Genomic DNA, 27,903 nt, shown 5'->3' with positions numbered 1-27,903 from the left:
TCATTTTATACATCAATTTATTAATTTTTTGCTTCTTTCGAAAAACTTTACAATAATCTGGAATCCACATTTTAGTAAAAGAGGGTTATCAAATGTAGAGTAATACAAAACTATAGTCTTGCAAAGGACTTTGTACCCGAAAAAAACTGTCTTAAATATCTAATGATATTGTTTTCACTTGAACAACACTTTCCACATCTAACTTTTCTTTCTTTCACTTCTACAGAGCACGACCGCTGTAATACTGAGTTAAGAAAGCAAAGCGCAGACTGAAGAATGTATTGTGTCAGCAACAACTTTGTGACGTGCGAGGCAAAGCTGAAGCTGCCAACGATACAAAAAATGGGCTCGCTAATTATAATAAGAATACGAACATTTTTACTTGTCTGACCGCATATTTTTTGCTTTCTTCTCAGCTGCTAAAGCCCCTCCTCCCACGGGGACACGCCCTCCTCCCTCCCGCCATCCCAGTTGGGAACCACTGGTGCAAACAATAGCGTGTGGTGTTGCTGGTGAATAAAAATAAAACACAAATAAAAATTGTATTGTTATTTCAAATTTGCCTTAAGGCAATCCTTCAGTCCTTTCACCAAAGCAGAACATTCTTCTGGTACAAACTAGGTTATTGATGAGCAGTTCACTTTAAAGAGGTACACTAACCTTCCGTACGAAACATCAGTAGCTAAACACCGAAGGATGATCGGCAGTCGGGTTCTAACTAGCATACGCTCTCCCAATTGGGTATCGGTTTTAGCAGATCTCGGACTGATTCGTTGTACGAGATGTGCATAATCGTGTTTCGACACTGTGGTGAAGTTCTGGAAAAGATTATGTATCCAGCATCAGTTCAAGAGATAAATTTTCTGAAGCATTCCGTTTTCTTCCCAGTGAACGCAAAAGTAATATTTTTCATGTTCTTTCTAACTTCATTCCTTGCGTCGTGTGGAAGCAGGGAAGCTGCTCTCATTTCCGCTTCCTCGGGTATGTTTACTTTGTATCACCGTATAAACACTTCTGGCACGGAAATGTATTGCCAAAAACACTGAAGGGTTCCAGTGGCCGGCATGTTGAAGTAGTCGTGGCTGCAATTCGTATGGCAGCAATGTTGCCGGACAACACGGTCGCGATATATTGCCGGTAATATTCATTTTACTGCCATTGTGAAAGAGTCTTAAGAATCATTGGAAGAATCCTAACAATGTAATTCACCCACAGAAGAAGAGTATTATGTCACTCTACTTCAAGCAACTCTGCAAGTATTCGTTGTCAGCCAGCGACTCTTTATCAGGTAGCAGTAATAGAGAGGTACGTGAACCAAAGAGGAGAAGCGAGTTTCGACACGGGTACATTTACCAAGCGAGGGTGTTAAGAAGACGGTCATCAATGCCCAGCGGCAGCAGCCACGAAGGAGCTGCTCTGCATCAAAGATTTGTTGGCTGTAAAAATTTCCAGAGAGCGATTGCTTCGCCACACCTACGCTCATTACCGAAAGTACGGCCGTATGAAACATCAAGCGAAATTTGCGACTCGACTGACAGTTTCTTGGTAGGGAGGTCGCAGCACTTTATCTTTCATGGACAGTCAGAAGTAACTTCAGGTCTGCCCCTAGGAACTATGTTGGGCTCTCGCTATTCATATTGCATATTTTCCGAAGAAAATAAATTTGTTGACATCGAATATAGATTTAAGCGTTAGAAAGTCTTTTCTGCAAGTATTTGTGTGGTATGTAGAAATGTATGGAAGTGAAAGATGGATGATAAACAGTTTAGACAAGAAGAGAATAGAGGCTTTTGAAATGCTATGCAAAAATGCTGAAGTAACTAAGTGGGAAAGTCAAGTAACTGATGAGTAGCTACTGGACAGAACTGGGGAGAGAAGAAATTTGCGCCGCAACCTGACTAGAAGAAGGGATCGATAGCATACAGTCTGAAACTTCAAAGGATTACCAATTTAGTATTGGAGGGAACTGTGACGGGTTAAAATCGTAGAGGGAAACCAAGAGATGTGTACAGTAAGCAGATTCGGAAGGCTCTAAGTTGCAGTAGTTATTTGGAAATGAAGAGGCTTGCAAAGGACAGAGTGGCATGGAGAGCTGCATCAAACCCGTCTTCGGAATGAAGACCACGACAAGAAAATTATACGGGGTAATCAAATAAAAACGAGGCAGATGTGAAAAGTAAGTAAGCAGTTTATTATTTCAAGAGCAATCGCCATAACTGTTAACACTGTGAGCCAAGACGGTTAATGTGTTCACAGAAAAAATGTTTGCGGTTGCCTGCGGAACCACGACTGTACGCTGGTGTACACCTCCCCTCGAAGCACTTCGACGGCCACGGATGTGTTTCTTCAGGGGTCTGAAAGTATGCAAATTGCATGAGGAGAGATCTTGACTCCATCGGGGATGTGTAGGCTTCCCAGTGAATTGGAAACAACCTTGGCAATGCGATTTCTATATTTTTGGATCCCCGAAGAAAGACATTCGTAGTCGTCGATTTGCTACGGACGCAGACGTTCACGCCTGGATGCAATCATGACTACGGAAACAACCCCAAACGTTTATCCATGAACGCATTTGCCATCTCGTCTCACAGTGGGGTAAATGCATTAACGGCTGTGCCAATTAATTCTGAAATAATTAACGGTTTACATATTTTTCCACCTATCTCGTTTTCATTTCACTGCCGCTTGTAATTAACTTTCAGACTACATTAGTATTAATCTCAAAGTTCTCACAGATGATTGAGTAATCTGCATTGAAGTACTGTCTGAAAAACTCTACACAATTATTCAGTCGGATTTTGAAAAATATTCAAAGTGATGCAAAAGTTGACTACTTGCTCTAAATATTCATTATTGTAAAATTGTGCACTTCAAATAACGAAAGAAAAGTAGTATCATATGACTACCATATCCATTTTTCAAATGGGATCAGTCGACCCACACAAATATACTGAAGAGCCAAAAAAACTAGTACACTTGCCTAATAACGTGTAGCTTCCTCGCCAGTACTCAAAAGTGCCGCAAAACGACGTGGCATGGACTCGACTAATGTCGGAAGTAGTGCTGGAGGGAACTGACAACATTAATCCTGCAGACTGTCCATAAATCCGTAATAGTACGAGGACGTGGAGATCTCCTCTGAACAGCACGTTGCAAGGCATCCCAGATATGCTCAACAATGTTCATGTCTGGGGAGTTTGGTGGACAGCGAAAGTGTTCAAACTCAGAATACTGTTCCTGGAGTCACGCTGGAGCAATTCTGGACGTGTGGGGTGTCGCATTGTCCTGCTGGAGCTGCCCATGTCCGTCGGAATGAACAATGTACACGCATGCATGCAGGTGATCAGACAGGATGCTTACGTATGTGTCACCTGTCAAAGTCGTATCTAGACGTACCACGGGTCCCGTATCACTCCAACTGCATACGCCCCACACCGTTACAGAGCCTCCACCAGCTCGAACAGTCCCCAGCTGACATGCAAGGTCCATTTATTCATGAGGTTGTCTCCATACCCGTACACGTCCATCCGCTCGATACAATTTGAAACGAGACTAGTCCGACCAGGCAACATGTTTCCAGTCATCAATAGTATAATGTCGGTGTTGACGGGCCTAAGTGAGGAATAAAGCTTTGCGTAGTGCAGTCATCAAGGGTACACAAATAGGCGTTCGGCTCAGATAGCCCATATCGATGGTGTTTCGTGTAATGGTTCGCACGCTGACAGTTGTTATAGCCTAGCAATGAAATCTGCAGTAATCTGCGGAACGGTTGCTCTTGTGTCGAACTATTCTCTTCACTCTTCGATGGTCCCACTCTTGCAATATCTTTTTCCGGCCGCAGCGTTGTCGAAGATTTGATGTTTTAGCGGATTCCTGATAGTCACGGTACAATCGTGAAATGGTCCTACGAGAATATCTCCACTTCATGGCTACGTCGGAGATGTGTCCCATCGCTCGTGCGCCGACTATACCAACACGTTTCACACTCGCTTAAATCTCAATAATCTGCCACTGTAGCAGCAGTAACCGATCTAACAACTGCGCCAGACACTTGTCTTATATAGGCGTTGCCGATCGCAGCGCCTTATTGTGCCTCTTTAGATATCTCTGTATTTGAATACGCACGCATATGCCAGTTTAGTTGGCGCTTCAGTGTGTGTGGGTGTAATAAGTTGAAGGCATATGAAATGGTACGATCGTAAGTAGAGCAGGTAGCGGAGTTTTCTTTATTAGGTCTCCTTTCCTCGGCTAGGTAATTGGAGTACTTTGTGGACACGCAAGTCGTCGAAGTGGCGTCGTCCAACTGAAGGGCTTGCATCCGGTCGCTGACCCACACGAAATTATTATTAAGACACGCTGAAACACGTGAACTGGCTGATGCTTGGAGATACACGCAAAATATCATGAGAAAGCCTACTTACAGAGTTTCAAGAAGTCCCCTCAAGGATCGCGAGGGTAAGATGCGTTTGATGAATCATTGCTCCCGCACTCCGTACGTGAATGGAACAGGAATTAGCCCAAATAACTAGTACAAATGAAAGTACCCTCTGCGATGCACTACATTGGTGAGCCCCTGATGTCTCAGACTGTATCCTATAACCAATCCCTTCTTTTAGTCAGGCTGTGTCACAAATTTCTTTAATCTCCGATTCTGTTCAGTACCTCCTCATTTGTTGTGTGATCATCCGACCTAATTTTTAGCATTCTTGTGTAGCATTTAGAAAGCCTCTATTCTCTTCTTGTTTAAACTGTTTATCGTCCATGTTTCACTTCCATACTTGGCTACGCTCCATACAAACTGCAAAGTATGGATGTAGAGTGAGATGTAGCAATCAGACAACATACAACTTCCGTCAACTTGCATCTCTCGAAATGACCGTGACAGTAAGACCACAGAAATTTGGCCTTACCATTCATGAACTGAACAGGAAACACCGTCTCACGGTAGAGACAGAAGCACTCTCGGTCACACGGCGTGAAGTAGGTGTAAATGCAAACCTACTGTATCATGACACATCCACCTCCCACTCCTCAACCATGACATCATCACGAAAGCCACAGATAGTGTACGACCTGACTGGTCTTCAGGGATGAACTCAACGGACTACCCGACTGCAAAGGTGTGTTATCTGTCTACCCAGGTCTTCGACTGGTCTGAGGACTCGTTGACACACACCGTTCTACAAGTGGCGTACGTCTTCCACAGTGATTTCGAGTACGTCGCACGAAAGAGTGTCAGAGCCATATGACTTAGCGCGTAGAGTTTCAACCTCAAACTTTTTCGCGGCTGACCCGATTATCTATGGAGGAGTGTTCTGCCATAAAAAATCTAGTAGTAATCAGTTACATCACAGAACCCCTGTTTGAATAGAAACTACGAGGGGAATTACACCGATATTGTGGTGGTATGTTGTAAGAGTACTAATAATAGATGCATTGACTGTTACTAACTACAGAAGCAGGTAACAGCTGGCGTGTGAATAAACCTTAAGTCTCTTTGAGAACACTAACGTGTCAGTCACGGGAACGTGTTGGTTACCTCATTGTTCTTTCGTATTTATTTCACGCGGTAGTTCACTCTGTGTAACGAAATTTTGTTCTTACTTTTTGTGCTTTTCTCAGTCTTTCGTAATTTTCAAACACTATTGGCTATAATTGTTTAAAATAACAAAAGAACGTTCATCGTGTCAACATATCAAACACTTTGTCTACAATACAATCTGTTTTAGACAACAAAGTGGGTGGGGTTTAATAAATGCAGCATTAAATAACAACTCAAGTCAAATAAAAGGACTTATTTTGATGAAATAGCACCTTTAAGCAAATAATGGCAACCACCATTGACTGTAGAAAATTTTTGAAATGTGCTCTGTATGATACACAAACAACGTAGAACCTTACGATTAAACGCTTAATGACAAATAAACGAGACAATCAAAGCATAAAAATCACTGAAAGTAACTACATGGGGGATATGAAGTGGCATGGTACATTGGATCAGTTCTAGGAAAGTAAGTGACAGGTTTCAAAACAGTGGTAGTAGAAGGCAATACTAAAATTCTGTTAGCAAACACTTTCACAATGTACACTAGACGCACGTGGAATTCACATCGCGTTGGACTAACAGGAAAGACAGCGTAATGATCTTGTATGCTTCTTAGGTAAGAGCAACACAAATGTATCAAAATGTGAAGAGTCAGGCACTTGACAAATTGCATCTACCTCGGAAATTCTACAAACGAGTTTTACGGTGAAATCTACAAACGATCTTGAATTCCGTATACTTCGCTCCCATAAGCAGTATGAAGATGGAATCGAACTAACAACAGCTCGCATACGCGTACAGAACGCATTCTTGACAAAGGGCACAACAACCTACCATTCTCATTACAGTCATTTTGCAAGGTATCGATGTATTTGTTTTGCTATTATTCGGCTACTCATTATTACGAACCGATGGTATACGTCTTCATTTTATTCACCTCCCTCCCCTCCACACTGCCCCACCCCTTCGTCCGGCTCCGTCGGACCATCTGTAGCGACGCCACTTACATGTCATGCTATTTTTATTACGTGAAAATGGCAAATGTTTGAAGTTGTAGAACTAGCAAAGCTTGTGAGATGGAAACATTCTTTCCGACGTCGTTTGTTTGTCCGGGCGGAAACAATGCTCTGGCCGCCTGGTTGGCAATTTTTCCAGTCACTACCCTGCATGCCCCCAAAGGGTAGCAACAGCGAAAGAATGCGAGGCAACCCGCTACAAAAGGAGCGGCCCAGTTTGGCCCTGGGAAGGGTCAACGCCTACGGGCTGTTGATGGAGGGCATGGGGACGCGCATCTCTCTGTGAGGCTGTTCGACTATCTTGGTACGATCAAAATTTTCGAAACTTTATTTTAGTTCCAGTTCAAATAGTCCAGTCAAATAGTAGATATACCTTGCAAAAGGTGGGGTAGAAGAGTTTATTTTTTCAACTCGTTCATATGGTTGGAAAGATTAGAAAACCGAGTTTTGCCAACAAAATTTCTCTTGGAAAACTTTCTGCAGTCAAAAAACTTCTAAAATTTCGGACTTTTTCAGTTTTTTTTTTTTTCAAAATATCTCAGTTTCATTTGCTCCTATCGCTTTAACGTCTATTTTCTTTTTAAAAAAGCACAAAATTCTCTACAAATTTGATTCTTGCCATTTTTTTCTACTCCCAATATCTAAGGCGTTACAGCGCGTCAAAAAATACCAATTTTTCAAATTTTGAGCATAGTGGCAAGATACCTTATTTTTGAACACTATTTTTTCAGTTTCTGTTTGTGTAGTATAAATACATTATACATCATGTTATAAGTTGGAATTTACCACCTCACTTTCAGGTATTCAATTTCTCTGTATGCAACATGAGGATTGCTGGGCACCCAACTATTGTGATTCTTACATCACTGCCCGAAGTTCACTATGGGCCACCTCAGCCCTGGTATTTGTAAAACTATAAATATAAAAATACATCATTAAGACACACACACACACACACACACACACACACACACACACACACACACACACACACACACACAATATAAATTGTCTCAGGGAACTGAACTATTATTAGCTGCAATAGGTAATCTAATTAGGTAGGTAATTATTCTTGTGTATAAAAGCCACACAGTTCACGTTAAAAATAAGTAGCTTTATCACAATTAAAATGCATTGTCAGTTACTAAAAAATGTTGACAGTTCTCGGTGTGTAATACTTGTAATATTGCAACTTACGCGCACTTAAGACAGATATGAGCATCACTTCCAATGTTTTGATGGGCCAGGTTCCTCAGTGTCACCAGAAATACCTTGAGTTACGGATTCGGGGTCTGTACATAGAGTTGATCCCAGATTGACCTCTTCTTTAAACAGCGAGTCAGCCTCAGCAAGTTCGTTGGTTTCGTCAGCGGTTTCCTCAACATCCTCCATAACATCTTCTTCACTGTCTTCATATAAAAATTTTGGCACGTTTTCACAGTTGACCCCAATACATTTCTTGCAAATTGAAGAACATTTAAAACCCACTTTTCTGCAGGAGCACGCTCCGCCACAGTTCAGCTTGCATGAACATGAAACAATGTGAACAAGTGCTTCAGGTGCTGGATTTTGGCTCATTATAACGGGTATTGGACCGTGGTCACTGTGATTCCAGCCCCATTTCTCAGGAGGTTCCCAGATTCCCATCCAACTTTGGACTTGTTGGTAAGTAGGTGGCAACCGTGCAAGATTCAATTTGCTTTTTGTGGCAGACTTTGCGAATAGTTGGTACCGCAAATGGTCTAGTGTGTGGGAACTGCTGACACCTCCACTATACAATGCGATAGTAACCTGTTCTCCTGCAGTTATTATTTCTTCACGGGTAGCATGTTGATTATTGAACGTGCGAAGCGCTGAGGTTAGGTGTTCATTTTTCGCAACAATATTGCAGCACTTAATTTTTCCTTGACCAAAAAAAGCAGATGTTGTATCACATCCGCTAAAGGCGTGAGTGAACAGAATATATTCACTGTCAAACTTGTAAGACGCAGTGGAAGACCACTTGTCTTCTGTATTTCCTCTTCCTGGCTTTAAGAAAAATAAGTTTTCAATGCCTTGCCCCAAACCGGTCATGAGCACAAGCAGGTCAACATCTTCTCCTACAATGACAACACTTCCAAAATCTTTGGTTCTTGAAATGGCAGATGTTACAACTATAACGTCAGCATCTTCTTGTGCCTGGTGCACTTCAATGCTACACTCCAGACATTTCATTTTAAGAAGTGTGATCAAACGCATCTTGTTTCGTTCGTTGTACAAGAACTTGTCCTGAGGGACTTGGTTCACCATCTCTGATTCAACCACAACGTCAACCGAAGAATGTTGTTTGGACCTACGAATCCTCTCAGCAATCTTTGTGCTACATTTGTCTCCCTCACATGGATACCCATCAAATACAATAGCAAATTGAGATCCAAAATGACGTTGCAGGTAAGAAACATTGCTTTGGGCTATTGACTTGAAGCAAACATTTCGAGTCCAAGTCACTTTGTGGATAAGGTACCCTCCATCAATGACAAAAAATTTACTCGGTCCACCTGACTTCACATCTTCCACTGGAACGAAGGCATTGTAGAATGAAGATTTTGTTCCTTTTCGCATGCCTTTTTCTGAGAATAGGGACATTGGGTAAGGAGCGAGTTCATATTTCAGAAAGGCTTTTAACTCTTCTTCACTTTGTTTCATTAAACAAATCCTTTGGAAAAGAGTTAAAGGATCAACAGGAGTAATTTTAGTGCTCCCAGCTTTTACAGAATTGAACGCAGAAAGGAGAGTCACAACTTTATCTTGTCTATGGAACTTTACATCGTGGAAATTGTCACCAACTATTCTTTGCTCGAAATTTGAAAAATTGGTATTTTTTGACGCGCTGTAGCGCCTGAGATACTGGGAGTAGAAAAAAATGGTAAGAATCAAATTTGTAGAGAATTTTGTGCTCTTTAAAAAAGAAAATAGACGTCAAATCGATAGGAGCAAATGAAACTGATATTTTGAAAAAACTGAAAAAGTCCGAAATTTTCGAAGTTTTTTGACTGCAGAAAGTTTTCCCAAGAGAAATTTTGTTGGCAAAACTCGGTTTTCTAACCTTTCCAACAATATGAACGAGTTAAAAAAATAAAATCTTCTACCACCACCTTTTGCAAGGTACAGGATTTTTTTCTGACAGTTTCACTGGACTAAAAATGTATAATGAAAGTGGTACACCAAGTACCTTCCACCACACACCGCAAGGTGGCTTGTGAAGTGTAGACGTAGATGACTTTTTTCAGAAATGGTGGTATATAGTCAAGCATTCGAATCCGCGCCAATACTATTCGTGTCCTCTGAGTTGAGATAACTAAGAAACTAAGAAAAAAACGACGTGCGTTGCACGTTTCCTTGTTATTCCAACAAAGATACTTTTCATGGTGACGAAACTAAAAAGTAGCACGTCTTCGCCTTACTTAAGAGAGATAGGGAAGTGATACCAGACGGTTACAATAGGATTCGTTACCAGCTCGAAAATAATGTCTAGAAATAGAGTATCCTCAATTTTCCAAGAAACTCTATGGTCGTGTTCATAATAGACGTGTCAGTTCTGAACCAAGGGATTCAGAAAATTGTGCTCACGTACTGGAAATGGGACAGCCGCACCCGCAACTGCTACTTGGTAGCGCAATGCCTGTAATACAACCCGATTCTACTAGAACGAATTTAAGAAAATACATTAATAATGCAAGACAGTAATCCCTGTATACAAATGCAATCATGAGCAACTGAATTCGATACAGCTACTGAGATGGAAATAGACCAAAGTACACTAACAGAGATGGGAAATATATCATCGTCACCTTAACAATAGTAGTGGAACTGAAAGCATTTCCATGTCTAAGTAATATGCTGATTACATTTTCATCCTTATCCGTGATTATTGACAGTAGAGAAAAGAGCCATTCCTAGAGACGAAGAAAGGTGCTAGGGCTCGATGGCTATTACACGCGACTACGGCAAACGGAATTCTTCAGGAGATCCAACACACCTCGCTCAGAGGGTGAGCATCGCAGTCTTTCGCACTTTGGAAAAAGATAAATTACTGGCATGAGGAACACGGGAGCATAATAGCGACACGTCGCACACAGATTGGTTATGTGTAATAAATGCAGAACGTGCGATGACGGGAGGGACTCGAGACAGCAGGGTGGCAGCAAGAGCGGGTATTCGTCCCTGCAGAGTGGGCTACACCATGAGAAGACCGCACGACTGATCGACTGCCTCTGACGAATTGATGGCCGACGAGAGCTGAAATATGTGCACAGGTTACAGGAACACTGGCATCAGAACCGTCAGAAGCACGGTACTGGGTTCAGTTCTCGAGTTGTCGGGCTTTCTTTATCGCTGATACCACACCATAGACAACAGAGATTTCCGTAGAGTCAGAGTTAACTGGGACGGTGAGAGGCATCCTCGATTCTGTTTACGGCTATCGGATCGTCACCGAAGTGTTCGTAGACGACCTGGAAGAAGGTGTCTTCGAGAACCATTCTTCTCCACCTAATGGAACTTGATGCAGGGAACTATTGACTTTGACAACAGAACTGATTTGGTAACTGCAGAAAGGCTGAATACTTGCCAGTATGTGTCTGATAAGCCCCCTAGTCATACCCTTCATGACCGCGGTACCAAATGGCATATTCCAACAGGATAACGCAATGCTCCACACTGCAGTCCACGCCACTGTCGCCTTGAGGACTGTACGGATCCTTGGCTAGCCTGCCTGGTTCCCTGATGTGTCAGCCATAGAGCATTTCTGGAACGCGATGGGAAGGTGTATACTTTCGTACCAGCATCTAGACAGCAATCGCCACGAATTAACAGAGGACGTGTTACATAAATGGCAAGAAATTCCTCACGATGGCGTTAAGAAGCTGTTTACTTCCCTACCACAATGAACACGAAATTGAATTCCTGCCCTTGAGGGTCACACATAATACTGAATTGATGGACATCCGTTCCGAAAGGAATTAATGTTTAATATTTTAAAACTCCTTAATTGTTGTATATCGTACTGGAAATTTATGGTGTATTGCATTTCAGTGGGTCTAGTTTCAGTGTAGAATGTCCCAACTTTCAGCTGTTATTGGCGGTATTCCCGTGCATTGTCATGAGAGACACGGGAGTATCATACCGACATGTCACATACACAGTTGGCAGAAGTGTAATGAATGCAGAACGTGCGATGACGAGACGGACTCGGGACAACAGTGTGGCAGTAAGAGCGTTTTCCAGCATTAACTGGAATCCCTATCGTGTCAACCATCGCCTCTCACCTGCAAACGGTACAGTGCGCTGCTATCAAATAGCGTGCCTCCCTTCCTTCATCTTCAGCGTTCCACAGACGACCTCTTCACCTTTCCACTACCCAATTGGGACAGAGTGACGTGAGGAAAACTCTACGGACATAAGGGTTTTTGAAACTTCCTGGCAGATTAAAACTGTGTGCCGGACCGAGACTCGAACTCGGGACCTTTGCCTTTCGCGGGCAAGTGCTCTACCAACTGAGCTACCGAAGCATCCCCCAGGCTGTGGCTAAGCCATGTCTCCGCAGTATCCTTTCTTTCAGGAGTGCTAGTTCTGCAAGGTTCGCAGGAGAGCTTCTGTAAAGTTTGGAAGGTAGGAGGCGAGGTACTGGCAGAAGTAAAGCAGTGAGGACGGGGCGTGAGTCGTGCTTGGGTAGCTCAGTTGGTAGAGCACTTGCCCGCGAAAGGCAAAGGTCCCGAGTTCGAGTCTCGGTCCGGCAAACAGTTTTAATCTGCCAGGAAGTTTCATATCAGCGCACACTCCGCTGCAGAGTGAAAATCTCATTCTGGATAAGGGTTTTTGAGTGGCACTCCAGGTCATGTGACTTCAATCCAACTGAGTACGTTTGGGACGCTACCGCGTGAGGTGTGTGCATGCTTTGACTCAGCTCCGGGTCTCCCTGAGTTATCGAGGGTCAGACGGGTTGGCCAGTGCTTTGGGCGCTCCGTGGCGTCCACACAAAGCTGCGCCATCGCCGCCACGAGGACCAAACACTACCGGGTACACGCCTCCAATCCAGTTACTAACGAGTGTGTACATGGAACACCACATCATTGCGAAAAACTCCCAAATACTCTTGAGAGTTTCTGAACACAGATTTCTCACACACATTTTCCACTGCTGTTAGAAACTTGCTGATCGTGTATGCTGTATTGCTGTTAATTCTACGACAGTTAATTTTAGTATGTTATATACAAGCAAGTCGCTGTTCTATCTATCGTTCACACACTGAAGAGCCAGAGAAACTGGCACACCTGCCTAATATCGCGTAGGGCCCCCGCGAGCACGCAGACGTGCCGCAACACGACGTGGCATGAACTCGATTAATGTCGGAAGTAGTGCTGGAAGAAAATGACACTATGAATCCCGCAGGGCTGTCCATAAATCCGTAGGAGTACGAGGAGGTGGAGATCTCTTCTGAACAGCATGTAGCAAGGCAGCTTAGATATGCTAAATAAATTTCATGTCTGGGGAGACTGGTGGTCAGCTGAAGTGTTTAAACTCAGAAGAGTGTTCCTGGAATCACTCTGTAGCAATTCTGAACACGTGGGCGGTCGCATTGTCATGCTGGAATTGCCCAAGTCCGTCGGACTGCACAATGGACATGAATGGATGCAGGTGATCAGACAGGATGCTTATGTACGTGTCACTTGTCAGAGTCGTATCTAGATTTACACGTCCATTCGATCGATACAATTTGAAACGAGACTCGTCCGACCAGGCAGCATGTTTCCACTCATCAACAGTCCAATGTCGGTGTTGACGGGACCGGGTGAGGCGTAAAGCTTTGTGTCGTGCATTAATCAAGGGTGCACGAGTGGGTCTTCGGCTCCGATAGCCCATATCGATGATGTTTCGTTGAATGGTTCGCACTCTGACACTTGCTGGTGGCCCAGCAGTGAAATCTGCAGCAATTTGCGGAAGGGTTGCACTTCTGTCACGTTGAACGATTCTCTTCGGTTATCGTTGGTCCCGTTCTTGCAGGATCCTTTTCCGGCCGCAGCGATGATGGAGATTTGATGTTTTACCGGATTCCTGATATTTACGGTATACTCGTGAAACTGTCGTACGGGAAAAGCCCCACTTCACCGCTGTCTAGGAGATGCTGTGTCCCACCGCCCGTGCGCCGGCTATAATATCATGTTCACACTCACTCAAATCTTGGTAACCTGCCATTGTAGCAGCAATAACCGATCTAACAACTGCGCCAGACGCTTATTGTCTTATATATAGGAGTTGCCGACCGCAGTGCCGCATTCTACCCGTTTACGTATCTCTGTATTTGAATACGCGTGCCTATACGAGGTTCTTTGACGCTTCTGTGTATGACGGTGAAGTACCCACGACGAAAGGTACGGGCTGGAATTGCAACGGTAAGACAGTATAACGGTTTAAATTGACCAACAATACGTTCACGGACTGCGACCGCAAATCATCACGGTAGGTTGAGATTATCCTCGGGATACACAGAGGTATTCCCGCACGTGACCCGTAATCCTAACAAAGGGAAAATAACGAAAGTAAACAAGTTTCGCGTAGGGTGTCAGTGATAGCGAAGAATATTTCAACGTTTATCAAGATCGCTTAAGGAAAATGCTGGAGTGGTCCCTTTTGCAAAGGACACGCCCGATTACATTCTACAATCCGAGTCTAAGTCTCTAACGTCCTCGTTGTTGACAATAAAACCTGAATTAACGAATGTCGTGGACTGACAATGAGACGGCTGTTTCTTAACGGACGACTGCAGTCACGATGAGCCTAATTATCTTCATAAAACATGTCACAGTAAAGTGAAGCGTGCATGCGTGTACCTGCCAGAAAAGAGTACTTTTGGAACGGCTTCTCTTTCCTTCCGCGAGACGGACCACAAGACGAGTACGTCAGGGACGCCTGTGGCCGAGGCGCCACGTCTTGTTAAATAAGCCCGCGAGAAACTTCCTCATTGGCTTTCCTAAGTCCTTGCACGTGCCGGCCATCTGTGGCACGCCTCGAGTACGCGCAGTGACACACGTCTCGTGAAGCCTGCTGAGCTTCAGCACCAACTAAACTTCGTCCTCACTGAACGTCCGTTATGCACATTCTCGGGGTTCACTCTGAACGTTCTTACAGCTGGCTCGTTCAACTCCTGCGTCCTAAGCATATGCTCAGTAGCTGTTTCCAGTCGCCACGGTGGCGACGTGATCGAACATCGACTACGTACGTATACGTTAACTGCCTGTTTCGTCTGTTCACTGTACAGCATGGTAATGGAGTGGAACAGACAGTTTAGAGGCTGGTGATTCTCATGAGTAACGTAGCAGTAGATATCCTCAGATTAGTAAAGCTTAATAAAAGCACATCCTCTGTTACAGACTGTACACCAATTAGGTTCCTTTCAGAGTACGCTGATGCAACAGCTCCATACTTAACTATCTTATACAACCGATCGCTCGAAGGGATATCCGTACCCAAAGACTGGAAAGTTGCACAGGTCACACCAATATTCAAGAAAGGTAGTAGGAGTAATCCACTAAATTACAGGCCCGTATCATTAACGTCGATATGCAGCGGGGTCTTGGAACAAATATTGTGTTCGAACATAACGAATTACCTCGAAGAGAACGGTCTATTGACACATAGTCAACACAGATTTGGAAAACATCGTTCTTGTGAAACACAACTAGCTCTTTATTCACATGAAGTGTTGAGTGTTACTGACAAGCGATTTCTAATTGATTCCGTATTCCTGGATTTGCGGGAGCATTTTGACACTGTACCACACAAGAAGCTTGTAGTGAAGTTGCGTGCTTATGGAATATCGTCTCAGTTATGTGACTGACTTCATGATTTCCTGCCAGAGAGGTCACAGTTCGTAGTGACTGACGGAAAGTCATCGAGTAAAACAGGAGTGATGTCTAGCGTTCCCCGAGGTAGTGTTTAGGTCCTTTGCTGTTCCTTATCTACATTAACGATTTGGGAGACAATCTGAGCAACCCTCTTAGGTTGTCTGCAGATGACGCTGTCGTTTATCCACTAATAAAACCATCAGAAGATCAAAACATACTGCAAAGCGATTTAGAAAAGGTATCTGAATGGTGCGAATATTGGCAGCTGACCTTAAATAACGAAAAGTGTGTGGTCATACACATGAGTGCTAAAAGGAATCCGTTAAACTTCGGTTACACGATAAATCAGTCAAATCTAAAGGCCGTAAATTCAACTAAATACTTAGGATTACAATTACGAACAAGTTAAATTGGGAGGAACACACAGAAAAAGTTGAGGGGAAACCTAACCAAAGACTGAGTTTTATTGGCAGGACCCTTAGAAAATGTAACAGATCTACTAAGGACACTGCCTACACTACGCCTGTTCGTCCTTACCAGGCAGGATTGACGGAGTACATCGAGAAAGTTCACAGAAGAGCAGCACGTTTTGCATCATCGCGAAATAGGGGATTGCATCATCGCGAAATAGGGGAGAGAGTGTCACTGACATGATACAAGATTCGGGGCGGACACCATTAAAACAAAGGCGTTTTCGTTGCGGAGGAATCTTCTAACGAAATTCTGATCATAACTTCCTCCTCTGAGTGTGAAAATATTTTGTTGACGTCGACCTACGTAGGGAAAAACGATCACGATGATAAAATAAAGGAAATCATGGCTCGTACGGAAAGATATAGGTGTTCATTCTTTCCGCGCTATACCAGATTGGAACAATAGAGAATTGTGAAGGTAGTTCGATGAACCCTCTGCCAGGCACTTAAATGTGATTTGCAGAGTTTCCATGTAGATGTAGATATCAACACACATAAAAATGTGTGTGTGTGCTCCAGCATATCTCCGGTACGCCTGGAGGAACCAAACGTGGCACATATATGACACACACTATGGAAGAAAAGACTGTGGGGCTCTGAGAAGCCTACCACTCCCTGGAATAGGGTTACGGGCCGACACGTAAGCATACGTCTATAACGTCTTAATTTCCAGGAAAGTTAGTCCAGGTGTTGTTTACTATCCAAGAAACACTACTGTGGCGTAAGACACCCCTAGCATCGCTATTTATTCTTGCACCTTGACAAGAAACTAAAATATTTTGTTTGTGACAAATTAATATCACAATGCGTTTTTGAAAGATATTCTTGTTTGATTTTTATATCTATTTATACTGGTTGGTCATAAGTAGTGGGGTAAGAGGGTGTGCGGACACTTTTGATATCAAAGTAATACGCTACTTAATTTAAACTGGTATCAGAAGTGTCCTCGTACCCCCTCCCCCTCTTACTGCGACAGTTAAACTTTCGCTAGCTGAGAGGGCCGCCATGAAAAACGAGTGATCGTAAGACAATGATGGAAGCCTTGGTAAGAACGTGCGGAAGAGAAATAAGGAATAAACCATCGAAAGAAACACAGGCTCAATCTGAACATCATTCCTATGAAGTTGGGCACCCATACGGTAAATAGTTTCCATCTAAACTGCCTCACGTAGCGAAAGTTTCATTATAACCACCATGCACTTTAATGGAGAGCAGTCAAGATCAGTCTTTTTCCAGTATTGTAGCTGTAGAGACATCATTCTATCTTCTCAATTATGGTGAATAGTTTACTGTAAATTTTGTGAGAGGCAATATGTACAGTGAAGCATACTTAAATGCCTAACTCGTCGAACAGTTGTTTACAAGATAAGTCACGGTAGGCACCGCAAATTATTCTTCTGAGCGCTTATGCATAGTAAAAGTGTTCCGCCTTAAAAAATGAGTTATCTCCAGAGTAAAATTATGTACTGCGGAACATACAATAATAATGACAACTCGATAACTAAATAATTACTCTCGAAAACCAACGACTACGTGAAGTGCAAAAGGTGGGTAAACCGAGTCGTTTAAAAAGATCTAGACGGCGTATTTTCTTCTTTTTTTTCTCAGTTTATGTTCTCGTCGGTATTTACTCCGAAAGTTTATGAAGAGCAGCATTAGTTCCATGCAGCAAATTTATTTCAAAGGTATTAAATTGTTTGATATGCGAATTAAAAGTTGGCATAATGTGTATGCTTTGTATTTAATTGGAAAAGAGATGATTCGCAGAAAATTAGTTAACAATTGTTTTGCTACTACAGATACCGTTATTTGATTCAAGTACTTGCAATGTACACGCCAGTAGCACTCGCATATTTGTTACTCGGGAGCAACATATGCCTGTCAGTTGCCTGCACATCGAAACGGGTCGTCAAGGTATATTACTAGTGATAGCACTGAGCTGAAATCAGATATTTATGTGCGGCCACCTGGCATAAGAGGAGTTATCTCAAGCAGTCGGAAATTTTGCTACGGGAGGAGGAACTCTCAGCCGCGTAGCCACGGAGCAGCAGCGAGGCTAGAAACAACTTCAAGTTGGAGCGAATCATGCCGTGCAATATCCTCGCTCAAGGCAAAGTTCGATTACGGTCTTCGTTTGTAGTAACCTACTCCCCTCTATGTTGTCCCTGTATCCGGTGACCTAACTGCACAAGTAAAGTCATATACAGTGTGGTCGGAAGGTGTGCAACAATCCTTGTAAAACAAAAGCAGGAGGACAAACAGAAATTTAAAGTCAAGTATTATGAGTTAGGCGAGGGAAAACGTGTGAGGCCATGTTACCAACAGGGCGGCCATTTTGGAAGGCGCCATCTTGGATGCAACTCGCAGTTTTCGGATGGAGGAGGAGGAGGAGATTAGTGTTTAACGTCCTGTCGACATCGAGGTCATTACAGACGGAGCACAAGCTCGGATTAGGGAAGGATGCGGAAGGAAGTCAGCCGTGCTCTTTCAAAGGAACCATCCCGGAATTTGCCTGGAGCGATTTAGAAAAATCACGGAAAACATAAATCAATATGGCCGGACGCGGGTTTGAACCGTCGTCCTCCCGAATGCGAGTCGTGTGCTAACCACTGCGCCAATTCGCTCGGTTTCAAATGGAGAGGGGGTCGTGTGACGTATGGAACAGAGGGAGAATTACGCGAGAAGAGCAATGGTGCCTTTAATTAGAGCATAGCTTTTGTCATTGACGAATCATGTAGTATTTTATACAGAATAAAGCAAGTGTTATAGGATATCCTGAACTGAAAGATGATACTGCGTAATTGTGTATTCGTTTTAACCAAAATGGAGGCTCCAAAATAACTGCCATGTTGCTAACATAGCCTGACAGGTTTAATTCCTCCTCCCCCCCCCATCCCCCCGTCGCAACTCACACTACTTGTCTTGAAATTTCTGTTCATTCACCTATGCCATTTCCTCGACTCTAGACGCTCTTGGCAAAAGTGAAAAGCTCAGTTCCGGCGCAACTTACGACGATCGAGTGTGTCGTGGATCAGCCTTGGCCCTGCGAAAATGTGCTGACTTTCGCTTTTCGGCTTCTTAGCCCATCAGATGACAATAGCTAAGTTATTTCGTCTGCAGTTGTGATAGTGAATTCACATTTCGTGATGGCTTAGGAAGCAGGAAACCTGTTGGTCCGTAAATAAAATTTGTTGCAGAACCTCAAGAAAATGTTTCCTTCTTTTCCCCCTTAAGCGTCTACATGTTTAATGACTTTGTAAAAACATAACTACATATACCTGGACTAATGTGTCCCGCCCACGTCCAGTTAAACTGAGCAGGATCGGGAGGTGTGAATTGGTGGCTCAGCTGGAAACCGTTGGGCACGAAAGGGAACGGCCCCGGTACGCGTTAGTGAGCTGCAGGCAATTTTAATCTTTCTTAAAATCTAATTACAGCGCGCTGCCCCTGCGGCATCAGAAACTCATTTCAGATTGTATGTTTGATTGCCAAAACCTGTACATGCATATGAGTTTTCCGAACGCAACAACGTAAAACAATAACGATTACAAGGGAAGACGCGTATCCTGCATAAGCAGGATTTTACATCTACGTGATTACTCTGCTACTCCCAATAAATTGCCTGGCAGAGGGTTCATGAAGCATCTTCATGCTGTCTCTCTACCGTTCCACTCTCGAACGGCGCGCGGGAAAAACGAGCACTTAAATTTTTCTGTGCGAGCCCTGATTTCTCTCATTTTATCGTGATGATCATTTCTCCCTATGTAGGTGGGTGTCAACAGAATGTTTACGCAATCGGAGGAGAAAACTGATGGTTGAAATTTCATGAGAAGATCCTGCCGCAAAGAAAAGCGCCTTTGTTTTAGTGATTGATTGCCACTCCAATTCCCTATTTCAAGATAATACAAAACGAGCTGCCCTTCTTTGTACTTTTTCGATGTCATCCGTCAGTTCCATCTGATGCATATCCCACACCGCACAGCAATACTCCAGGAGAGAGCGGAGAAGCGTGGTGTAAGCAGTCTCTTTACTAGACCTGTTGCACCTTCTAAGTGTTCTGCCAATGACTCGCAGTCTTTGGTTTGTTCTACCCACAACTTATCTATGTGATAGTTCCAATTTAGGTAATTTGTAATTGTATTCTCTAAGTATTTAGTTGAATTTACAGCCTTCAGATTTGTGTGACTTATCGCGTAATCGAAATTCAGCGGATTTCTTTTAGTACTCATGTGAATAACTTCCCGCTTTTCTTTATTCAGGGTCAATTGCCACTTTTCGCACCATACAGATATATCTAAATCATTTTGCAATTCGTTTTGGTCATCTGATGACTTTACAAGATGATAAATGACAGCATCGTCGGTAAACAATCTAAGAGGGCTACTCAGATTGTCTCCTAAGCCGTTAATATAGATTAGGAACAACAGAGGACCTATAACACTGCCTTGAGGAACGCCGGATATTATTTTTGTTTTACTCAATGACTTTCCGTCTGTTACTACGAACTGTGACCTTTCTCACAGGAAATCACTTTCTGACATGTTCCACACCGACGAGAATCATTTCATTTTTTGGGTCTTTGGAACGAAAACTGAATCGAAACTAATTCGGTCGCACAACTGAGGCAATATTCCACAGGCACGCAGTTTGGTTGAAGACGCTTGTGAGGAACGGTGTCAAAAGCCTTCTAAAACTATGTAATCAATTTGACAAGAGCTAGTTGTGTTTCACAAGAACGATATTTTCTGAATCCGTGCTGACTATGCGTCGATACACAGTTTTCTTTGGGGTAATTCATAATGTTCGAACACAGTATATGTTCCAAAACCCTACTGCAAATCGATGTTAGTGATACGGGCCTGTAATTCAGCGGATTACTCCTATTTCCCTTTTTGGGTATTAGCGTGACTTGAGCAATCTTCCAGTCTTTAGGTACGGATCGTTCTATGACCGAGCGGTTGTTTATAATTTATTGAATATGGAGCTATTGTATCAACATACTCTGAAAGGAACCTGACTAGTATGCAATCTATACCGGAGGCCTTGCCTTTATTAAGTGATTTAAGCTGTTTTGCTACACCGAGGATATCTACGTCTATGTTTCTCATCTTGGCAGTTGTTCTTGATGGAATTCAGGAATATTTACTTCGTCTTCTTTGGTGAAGGAGTTTCAGAAAACAGTGTTTAATAACTCTGCTTTAGTGGCTCTGTCATCAGCGACTTCACCGTTGTTATCGCGTCTTGCCCCTTGTGTGCTTTATGTACGACCAGAATCTATCTGGATTTTGTGCCAGATTCCGAGACACAGTTTCGTTGTGGAAATTATTAAAAGCATCTCGCATTGAAGCACGTGCTATATTTCGAACTTTAGCAAAACTTTGGCAATATTGGTGGTTTTGCGGTTTTTTTTTTCTCTTTAATTTGCTTCTGCAACAGCGAACTGACCCGTTTTGTGTACCATGGGAAATCAGTACCATCATTTATTAATTTATGTGGTACATATCTCTCAACTGCCGTCGATACTCTCTCTTTGAAAACATTCCACAACATTTCTACACTTACATGATCAGATCGGAAGGAGTGAAGATTGTCTCTTAAATAGGCGTTAAGAGCATTTTTATCAGCTTTTTTTTTTTAAATAGATGTAATTTGCATTTCTTTTTGATGTTTGAGGGTGTTACGGTATTCAGCTTAGCAGCAACTGCGTTGTGGTCGCTAATCCCTGTAACCGTGATGATACTCTCTATTTGTCCAGGATTATTTGTTGCAAAGAAGTCAAGTATGCTTTCGCAACCATTTACGCTTCGAGTAAGCTCATGAACTAACTGTTCAAAATAATTTTCTGAGAAAGCGTTCTGTACAATTTCGAATGACGATATAAGGCGAAAGAAATGCGTTTTCCTTCGCTCAGAGCTACTAAACTCGAAAAGAGTCTGCTCAAAGTGCCGCGGTGATCTACTGAAGTTAGAAGCCAGTTCTGTACGGGTCAAAAATCGGGCATCTGCGCGTCCCGTATAGAACAAGACGACTACAGCCCCACTACATCTTCTTTATCAGTAATTTTAACTCTGTGACACGACGGACTATATTTAAGTATGGAGATTTGGTTATTGGTCGCGCACCCGCGACGCGGACCGCGCGCGCGTCCAAGCTGGGCTAGGCCGTAATGGGTGTGACGGCTACCGGCTAACTGTGGCTCGCTGCGCCGCGTCATTACGTCCAGCTACGGCGAGTGGTCAGGCTACGTAGAACTGTCAAAATTCAGACGAACAGATGTAACGTCAGTTCCGTCGCTGGCGCGCACAATGTGCATTTGTGCACCTTCAGCACAAACCGTGATAGACTACATGATGGACGATACGTCTCATTACAAACGGCAGCACGATTCTGTCACATGCAGATATACTTTGTAATCAATACACACTGACGGGAAAAAATTGCAACACCAGAAAATAATTAATGTAGAGTAGTGAAATTTCGGAAATGCATTTGCCTAGGTAACATATTTAAGTGTTTAAGTATTAAGATCACAGTTTCGTGTAAGCGCGAGATAAGCCACTGCAAATGTGAAATGCTGGTATATTAATAACCGGTGTAACCGGAAGAACGTTGAATGTAAGTCATGCAAACGTGCAGGAAATGTGTTGTACGGGTACCGGACCGGACATCAGTTTGTGGGATGGAGTCGGCCAATACAGGTACGTTTAATGGTTTTTAAGGATTATGCTGGAGTTGTCGTCCGATGATGGCTCATTTGTGTTCAACTGGAGACAGTTCTGGTGATCGAGCAGGCCAAGGCAACATGTCTACATTCTGCTGGGCATGTTGGGTTACAACAGCGGTGTGTGGGCGAGCGTTATCCTGTTGGAAAAAACCCTCGAATGCTGTTCATGAATCCCAGCACAACAGGTCGAATCGTCAGATCTACATACAAATTTGCAGTCAGGTTGTGTGATACATCCACGAGAGAACTCCTGCTGTCAAACAAAATCGCACACCAGACCATAACGCCAGATGTAGCTCCAGAGTGTCTAGCATGCAGACAGGTTGGTGCAGGCCCTCAAATGACCACCCTCTAACCAATACACGGCCATCACGCGCATCGAGGCTGAACCAGCTTTCATCATTAAACACAACAGACCTCCACCCTACCCTCCAATGAGCTCTCTCCTGACACTCCTGAAGTCCCAAATGACGGTGGTTCCGGGTCAGTGGAAGGGAAGCTACAAAGTGTCTGGCTCGGAGCTGTCCTTGAAGCAAGCGATTTGTAACAGTTCGTTGTGTCACTGTAGTGCCAACTGCTGCTCCAATGGCTGCTGCAGATGCCGTACGATGCGCCGAACACCATATTCTTCCCTCTCGTTAGCGCCACGTGGCCTTCCCGAGCACGGCCTCCTTGCGATCGTACATTATCGTGACACTGCTGTCAGCAATCACGTACAATGGCTAGATTCCTGCCAAGTCTTTCTGGAACATGGCAGAAGGGACACCAGCTTCTCGTAGCGCTATTACACGACCCCGTTCAAACTCACTGAGGTGTTGATAATGACGTCTTTGTCGCTTTAAAGGCATTCTTGTCTAACAACTCACCACGTGCAATCTGAATGGAAACGAACGCTTACGACCGTTACGGCGTGCATTTAAAACAACTGATTTGCATCCTCATAGTGGGGCTACTAGCGACACTCTTATGCAACTACCGCCAGATTGTAATAGACACGTGAACAACACGCCCACCAACTTTCGTTTATGTCGCACAACACCTTCTTGGTGTTGCGACTTTTTACCGTCAGTGTATGTAAAAAGTTACAGCATCAAGAATTTTTTTTAACCGTAATTCGGCAAATGTTTAATGACTTTTATATTATTTAATGTACAAAGGAGAGAGAGCATTGAAACTGTAGCTCTGAGTGAAGCGCTATGATTGTGATACTCACCAGTTTTGTAGCACAATTAATTACGATGGGGTAGTCATTTTAATTGTATTTTAATTGAAAATTGATATAAAATCTGATACAAGTCATATACACATACAGCACGCAGTCCGCATTGGTGAATACACACAATATCCAAGCTGTAATACCTAAGACTTGTATTCGTTATTATGTATTTTTATTAATTGTCTATAAATTTGCAAAGCTTCGCGCATAACTCGAAAACTATTACAGATGTCACAACTCTAGATAGTGCAATGGAAGGAGGAGAAAAATTCCGATAAGAAAGTGGTGCCACATCCATACCTGTTGTATTATTTGAAGGCACACGGAGAGTAAGAACTGTTTCTAAGCACTGCAACAAAATTTCCAAGAGTTTGAATTTAAATTTTGGGTGAGTTACTGCAAATAGAATTAAGAAGGTAAGATGTCAATTTTTTTGATTAGGATTTCAGCGAAAAGCTAATGGTGCAGTCAGATTTTTAATATCTCTTATGTATCAAAAGTTGTAAATTAGGCTGGTGTAACTAGAAATCCATTACGTAACATGGATGACGGACTTTCCGTGGAGACGTGGACCGAAGCCATAAAAAGACATCGGCCATCTTGCAATAGGGCAGTGTTCTGGACGATTTGACTGAGGCACTGTTTGTGCTACTCTGAGCACGTTTAGAGGGATAGAAATTTTTCAGATCGTCTCCTAGCAGTTCGCCAGACCTTGTGATTTTTCGTGTAAAGTAGTTTGGGATTCTAATTTTGTGCGCTGGGGCTGGACTTTATCTCAGTTCGACTGTGAGGGACTTAGAATATTTCTGCTACTTGATTGACTCTTAGGTTATACCATCGTGTGTTGCTTACTCTGATTAGGTGTGAGCTGGTATAGAAATTAACTTCAGTTAACGTTTAGCTGTAAACACTGTTTCTTTCGCCTGGATAATAATTTATTTATTTTATCTGTGTTCTTGTTAGTGTGGTCTTCAGTCCGAAGACTTATTTGATGCAGCTCTCCATGCTACTCTATCCTGTGAAAGCCTCTTCTTCTCCGAATAACTACTGCAGCTCACATCATTCTGAATATGCTTACTGCGTCCATCTCTTGGTCACCCTCCACAATTTTTACCCCCACACTTCACTCCAATATTAAACTGTCGATCCCTTGATGTCTAGAATATGTTCTACCAACCGATTCCTTCTTCCAGTCAGGTTGTGTCACATATTTCTTTTATCCCCAATTCTATTCAGTACCTGCTCATTCGTTATACGATTTACCCACCTAATCTTCAGCATTCTTCTGCAGCACCACACTTCACTTCAAAAGCTTCTTTTCTCCTCTTGTCTAAATTGTTTCTCCTCCATGTTTCAGTTCCATACATGACTACAATACAGACAAAATACTTTCACATGAGAGTTCCTGGCACTTAATTCTATATTTGATGTTAACAAATTCCTCTTCTTCAGGAACGCTTTTCTTACTATTATTAGTCTACATTTTACGTCCTTTCTACCTCGGTCGTTATCAGGTTGGCCAAATAACAAAACTCATCTACTATTTTCAGGGTCTCGCTTCCTAATTTAATTCTCTAAGCATCACATGATTTAATTCGACTGTATTCCATTATCCTTGTTCAGCATGTATCGATGTCCATCTTATATCGTCCTTTCAAGACACTGTCCATTCCGTTCAACTGCTCTTTGAAGTCCTTTGCCGTCTCAGACAGAATTACAATATCATCGGCAAGCCTCGAAGATTTTATTTCTTCTCCCTGAACTTTAATCCCTACTCCAAATTTTTCTTTTGTTTGCTTTACTTCTTGCTCAGTGTGCAGATTGAATAGCATCGGGGATAGGCTACAACCCTGTCTCACTCTCTTCTCAACGATTGCTTCCCTTTCATGCCCCTCAACTCTTGTAACTGCCATCTGGTTTCTGTACAAATTGTAAATAGCCTTTCGCTCCCTGTATTTCATTCCTACTACCTTCAGAATTTCTAAGACAGTGTTACAGTCAACAATGCCATAGGCCTTTAACACTACAAAAGCTGTAAACGTAGGTCTGCCTTTTCTTAACCTACTTCCAATATAAGTCGTAGGGTAAAGTATTGCCTCCCGTGATCCTTCATTTTTCGGAATCCAAATTGATCTTCGTCGAGATCGGCTTCTACTAGTTTTTCCAATTTTCTATAAAGAATTCGTGTTAGTATTTCGCAACCACGACTTATGAAACTGACATTTCGGTAATTTTCACACCCATCTGCTCCGGCTTTCTTTGGAATTAGAATTTATATGGTGAATTCAATAACAATTACATTGGAAGCTCGAGTCAATTTCCACTCACTTAATAGCGTAGTTGGTCTATGAATTTGTGTGTGAATGTATGAAGACGAAAAAATCTTATTAGTTAAAACTAAAACAACGTAGTTGCGGCTTTTTATTTAACGCACTTTTCACCTAGGTGCAGCCTAGCGACCATTTGTCTAACTGGTTAATGACATCAGGAGCAAATTTAGTTATTTATTTTAATTTTAAAAGCGCAGTTAAGAGCAAAAGAGACAACGTATCATCCCGGGACAGACAACTAAAGCCATTCTCTCTCTGTAGTACTTAAGCCCCATTTAAATCGTAATTCATGTTACTCTCGTTATAACCAAACGGGGATCATCTCATTTAAGGAGGTTCTGTCGACCGAAAAGGCTACTGCCGATCGTTTTTATGTTCGTAGGACTACAGTGCAATGGACCCTAAAACATTGTAGGAAATCAGCAGACATCTATGATACCTCAGATAGGGTTTTTCAAACTGAAATTTGAAGGAAATGACGAATAAATACTTCTAGCAACCATGAAAGAGTCAGATTCAAGGTTAACACCGGTAGCTAAGTTCCCTTTGTTAGCTTGCGACTTGGTTGAAAATTTAAAACCGCCTTTAACACAGAAAAGAAATGGGCAGGCAAAGATTTCTGTCAAAATTTTATGAAGCAGCACCCAAAGCTCGGTACAGAGGTTTAACACGTTTATCAGATTCAAACGACCGTACGTTGAAAGGTTTTCCCAGTTGCTTTTTATGGTTCTTTACCTCAGTCGGTAAAAACGAAACCTTTTTAAGATCACTTTGTTGTCTGTCTTTTTTTTCATTTGATCTCACGAAGGGATACACGTATAAAATTGAAATTTATGTCATATTAAGGTCTACGGCCCCTTGGCGATGTTAAAAAGTAAAGCTTCTAAGTCAATGCAATCAAAAGGAACAGCCTTTTATGTCACATATTTTGATACTCGCAAACTCTCTCATCAAAACCTACAGGAGACTACCCCGTGACTTGGAAACACGAAATTTGCCAAGAACCAAGGTTCCACATTACGACCAAAGGAAAAAAACTTCAGTTTCACGCTACAGCTAAAGGAAAAATATTCGAAAATTGTTAATTTGTAATGATTTCACAGCAAAAAAGTTTTTCTCATTTGTTATCAGACTGTCCGTCTGTTCATCCGTCTGTCAAGACCTCTTTTTCTCAGGAACGGTTGAACATGTCAACTTGAAATTAGTGTCACATACTATGGCCCCCGATCCGTTACTGATTTAAAAAAGAGAAGTTTCCACGTGAACGCAATGAAGAGAAAAGACCATTTATGTGACACATTTTGATCCTCGCAAACTCACTCATCAAAACCTACAGGACACTTCCCCTTGACGTAGAATCATGAGAAACGGCAAGAAGAAAGGTTTCACAGCAAAAGTAAAGGGGAAAAAAATCAGAAAACTTAATATGTAATTATATCACATGGAAAAATATTTCTTTTGTAATTTCCTATCCGACTTTAAACTTGAAATTAAAACATTCTCGAAAGTCTTGGAATCCCTGGGACGGGTATCTTGCCAGTATCAATGTCGACAACAGGGAAAAACCGTCGAAATTCTCGATTTCAGGAGTGGAAGAACTGTCTGTATACATAATTAATTTTGTACGGAACCCTCGGAGCGCGCGTACTACCCGCAGCTGGCCAGGTTTTTTAATTTCATTTTAATTAATAATCTTGTACTTTCGACATTTTGTTCG

At 42.6% G+C, this 27,903-nt stretch overlaps 1 protein-coding gene and 1 non-coding gene across 2 annotated transcripts in view; one reads left to right on the top strand and one right to left on the bottom strand.

Annotated features, from left to right (window-relative positions):
* Positions 1–27,903, bottom strand: part of LOC124802640 (RNA-binding protein 42-like) — a 342,201-nt gene that overhangs the window by 94,897 nt on the left and 219,401 nt on the right. The window lies entirely within an intron of this gene.
* Positions 12,264–12,338, top strand: Trnas-cga. Its single transcript has one exon. It is a non-coding gene; the product is annotated as a tRNA-Ser (tRNA).

The sequence above is a fragment of the Schistocerca piceifrons genome, chromosome 6, assembly GCF_021461385.2.
Source record: "Schistocerca piceifrons isolate TAMUIC-IGC-003096 chromosome 6, iqSchPice1.1, whole genome shotgun sequence".
NCBI lineage: Eukaryota > Metazoa > Arthropoda > Insecta > Orthoptera > Acrididae > Schistocerca > Schistocerca piceifrons.
This window is presented reverse-complemented; position numbering and strand designations above follow the sequence as displayed.